General features: G+C 34.5%; 1 pseudogene; it reads left to right on the top strand.

Annotated features, from left to right (window-relative positions):
- The first annotated feature begins 1,705 nt into the window (after positions 1–1,705).
- LOC149203634 (ubiquitin carboxyl-terminal hydrolase 25 pseudogene) lies at positions 1,706–2,791 on the top strand (annotated as a pseudogene).
- Positions 2,792–4,733: the final 1,942 nt, after the last annotated feature.

Here is a 4,733-nt window from a genome sequence, read left to right as displayed (position 1 = left end):
TATTCCATTGACATTAAATCCCTAGCTTTTATGTTGATTGATAATTAAATTAAGATTGCCCAATTCCAAAATAAACGTGTAAACTTTCAATTAAATAAATCATGTATAAACAACTTTATTGTGATAGAGGCATATTCACATTCTACAACTTAACATTTGGGGGAAGTGTGATTCCAGCTGTGCTCAATGTGATGTGTGATTCCATCTATGCTCAAAGTAAAAATATTAATGATAGTAAAAATATTCAGTGTGAGTAAAAAATAAATTATTTTATTATATAACATTAGATAATATTATTATTATGTAATTTTAAGGTCACAACCAAGCCAACCAACAAATTGGTGTATGAGAGTATGAGACCCCCTTTTTTGTGGGACAAAGTCTAGTAAGGCATACATACTCTACCCTCCTCCAGGTTCAATACTCTACCCTCCTCTAGTTTTGAACCTGTAACCTCTTAGGAGGAAACAAATTCTCTTAACCATTAAGCCTCACCCTGTTCTGGGTTTTGAACCTGTGACCTCTTAGGAGGAAACACATGCTCTTAACCATTAGGCCTCAATAACTTACATTTAAAAATATATTAATAATTGAAAAACAATTTAATATGGACATTGACATCCATAAATAAAATATTACAATGCTCAAGTACAATATTTCAATGTCAACTATGTATGTATGTATATACTATAAGCAATTAAAAAATATTTTTTTATTGTTAAAACAATTTAATATTTTTAATTTTTTTAGTGTTACATTTTAGTCATTTTTTAAAATATATATTTTTTTGATTAATTTTGTCTAAAATTTAACAAACATAAGAATTGCAAATTTAAACTATGTAGCTTACACAATACATATTGAAAAATACTTTCAAAATATTATATTCATTTATAAATTCAAAAATGTTATTCAATATATATATATATATAAACTTGTATAGCTACATCTTAACCACATATTTATCCAATCCGGACATATATTATCTTTGCCATGGTCTGCATCTCACTTGTTGGATCAAGCAAAAAATTTCTTTTATGTAATTTATATAAAAAGACTTTTGCTTAATTCATTATGAATCACAAAAGTAAATACAGAAAAATAAATACAAAAATATTAAATATCTTAAAATGATTTTTTTTTTTATGCTTTAATAGGTTCATGATAATATTTTTTTTCCCAAAAATAAAATAAAATTTTGAATCAAGATTTTGGCCCAATTTTAACTGTGAGTAATAATTTAGAAAAGTCGGCTTCAAAAAAAATGTGAGGGCAATGAAGTGAAATGCTTATATATACACTCTCGGACCAAACTAATTTGATACTTTTTCTTGTCATTGATCTCACTTCAATGTACTGAAATGCTTATGTATATACTCTGGGACCAATTTAATGTGGGTGATCTGAAGAGCAGCAGGAGAAATGAAGATGAAAAGAATCTTAGCCCGGCCGCAAGAAAGTGGAAGTTGCGGTACACGTTCAAGTTCAAGTTCTGAACAAAGTCAACGTCTGAAACAACCAAGTTCAAGTTCAAGTACTATTCAAAGTCAACGTCTGAAACAACCGTCAGGGCTCTTGAATCTTGGCAATTCTTGTTATCTCAACAGCGTGCTGCAGTGTCTCACTTACACTCCGCCCCTCGCAGAATTTTGTCTCAGACAACAACATTCTTCTTCTTGCACTCTTTCGTCCACCTCAGACGGCGATGGCGGCTGCCCATTCTGCCTGGTGGAGAGACGCATCGTCAGGTCTTTCGTCCACCTCAGACGGCGATGGCGGCTGCCCATTCTGCCTGGTGGAGAGACGCATCGTCAGGTCTCGCAAAACCGCCTGCGCAATCGATTCTCCCCAAACATTTAAAAACTCGCTCCACGTTTTTGCAAAACATTTTGCCCATGGAAGACAAGAAGACGCCCACGAATTTCTGACACATGTCCTCGGAGTCTGCGACGATGTCTGTGTAGAAATGGCGAAGCAACAAAATGGAGACGCAGAGGATGACCAAAGGGAATTACCAGATACCATTATTAAAAAAATCTTCGGCGGTACGCTGCAGAGCCGAGTGAAATGCTTGACCTGCAGAGCCCTGTCAATCACGCGCGACGATATTATGGACGTGAGCCTGGAGTTACCTGAAGAAGTAACATCGTTGCAGAATGCACTGTCATGTTATTTTGCTAAACAAATTCTGGATGGGGATAATCTCTACCGCTGCGAGAAATGCGAAAATTATACAGAAGCCCGGAAGCAAATGTCCATTTTCAGGCCTCCCAATGTTCTGGTAATTCAGCTCAAGAGATTTATGTGTAGCCCATCTGGTGGGAAAATAGAGCGTGACATTAGTTTTTCAAAAGGTCTGGAACTGGGTGAATTTATGTCACCAGAGGAAGTTGTTGGTGAAGACCATGAGCCTCGGCTGGATTATAGTCTGTTCGCTACCATTATTCATAAGGGATCTTCACAGGACTCTGGGCATTACTATGCGTATGTGAAGGATGAAAATGGGCGCTGGTATCGCTGTAATGATTGTAATGTGTCTCCTGTGTCTGAAGAGGAAGTGGTGGCAGATAAAGAAGTTTATCTTTTGTTTTTTATACGCAGTGTTCGTGGAGAGGGTGGGAATTTTATTGGGCAGCATGTTTCCAGCCTGGAGATGAGCAATAGCTCTGAGGATGAAAATGTGAGTGTTAAAGGAAAGATGCGTACTCACAGCTGCAGAGGCGAAGGTGGCGAAACTGATGAAGAATATGGAAAAAGGCCGTCTAAACTTCGGAAATCTGGCAGGCTGTAGCCAGTTAGTGATTTCTTAGTGGATTTAATTTACTTTGAGATTGAACACTGTCAGAATCCTATAACAATTATTTGGCAACCTCATTTTGTTCAAATTTGGCAAGTAAATATTTTATTAATGAGGTTTGGATGTACTTGAAAATAATGTGAAAATCATTTAGTTATGGTTATATCAGATTTTGCTGGGATTATATCAGATTTTACATATATGCAGTGATTTATACAATTATTTAATCTTTTTAATGAATATTTTTTTAAATGTTTTGTAGTTATTTAAATTTTTTATTTTTGAGATTTTATTTATTTTGGTTTTAATTTTATTATTATATATATATATATATATAATAGATAGATACTTTTATACATCATATTTTGCTGGGTTGTAGAATAAGTCTCTACGCAATAAAATTTAAGTTCTACATAAAAAATAACTTACTTTCTACATAAAAAATAACTTAGGTTATAATTAAAAAATGTATATGGTTAAAATAATTAAAATAAAAAATGTTTTGAAAATTCACTTGTTATAATCTAAATTTATTTCATCTTACAAAAGTAATCACCTTAAATTTATATGTTTGATGTATATGCCAATAAATGTGACATACATTTAGATTTAATTGTAAGATGTATTAAAAAAACAATATATCTAAAAAATAACTAGACATTGTCAGGCCAAGAGGTAACTCCTCAAACGAATTTGTGTTTATTCATCAAGATTACTCATGGTTGTATACATGAGCGACTTGAGTTTTAGGTTTCACCTTCTGATGAATCTTCTTTTTCCATTATTTACTATTTACATTATTTACAAGTGTTCACCCAATCCCAATGATTAGGTGCCAACATTCCCCCCTTAATCTGAAAGGATGTTGGTGAGTCCAAGCATCGTTTTGAATCTTTCAAACTTTTCTCTTTCAATCAGACAATATTTTGTACTGATGTGAATCGTTCGATCATGGAACTTTGGGTTCTTGGCCAACTTTATTTTAGAGGTGTTGTTAATCATTAGTGGAGTTGAATGTACATGTTTTGTCTCTATTGTGGAATCTACTAGAACTGATTATTTGTGTGATCTCCAGGAGACAACTCTTGATCCAAGACTTATAGCATAACCTGAAGTAGATACCCCAGTTTCTTTGTTCCCATTGAAGTCTGAATCAGAGTATCCAGTCAAGCTAAAGTTGCTCGCTGTGTATACTTGAGTCCAAGTCTTGAGTTCCCTTCAAGTATTAGAACTCTTTTTGGAGCAGACCAATGTCCCTCACACGGATTTTGCATAAAAATGGAGAGGATTCCAACAATAAACGAAATGTTTGGTTTGGTAGTAGTCAAGTAGTTGAAACTTCCTACAAGCTGTCTATATTTTGTTGCATCTTGAAATTATTTTCCTTCAATGGATGCGAGCTTTAAGTTTTGTTCCATTGGAGTAGTCAGAGGATTGCACTCTGCGCTGCCAACCCTATTCAACAGATCTCCAATGTACTTCAAAATGAGACTACTATGAGAAATCCAAAACATTATAACCAAACCAAGTGTCTGATGATGTCACAAGAGCCAAATCCTTTACACTTGAGACAAGTGGCATTGAGGGTTTAAACTCACATTGAATATGACTTTCCATGTGAGCTAAGCATGCTTCCAATATGTCAAGGAATGCCTATTTTTTCCACTGATTCCACTGAATATCATTTAGGAAATAAATAATGTTGTTCTAGTCCTTGTGCTTCTCCTTTAAAACTCTTCCTATCATGGCCTTTAACTGCCAATGAAGAATTATAGAATGCATGTACCGATTCCTTCTTCCCTTGCTGTGAATAGAGTGGGGAAGCTGTCTATACATCTCCTCTAACAACTATGAATCTGAATAGACCTAGTGATATTGAAAGACATGATTCTCAACCTGTTGAATATCCTCTAGAGTACTTGGGGAGGTCATCGAG

The sequence above is a fragment of the Pinus tabuliformis genome, chromosome 2_1 (genome assembly GCF_031772625.1).
Source record: "Pinus tabuliformis cultivar Carrire ecotype Pingquan chromosome 2_1, CPIR1, whole genome shotgun sequence".
In the NCBI taxonomy this organism is placed as follows: Eukaryota; Viridiplantae; Streptophyta; class Pinopsida; order Pinales; family Pinaceae; genus Pinus; species Pinus tabuliformis.
The sequence above is the reverse complement of the archived record's forward strand: the minus strand, read 5'-3'. Positions and strand labels throughout refer to the sequence as shown.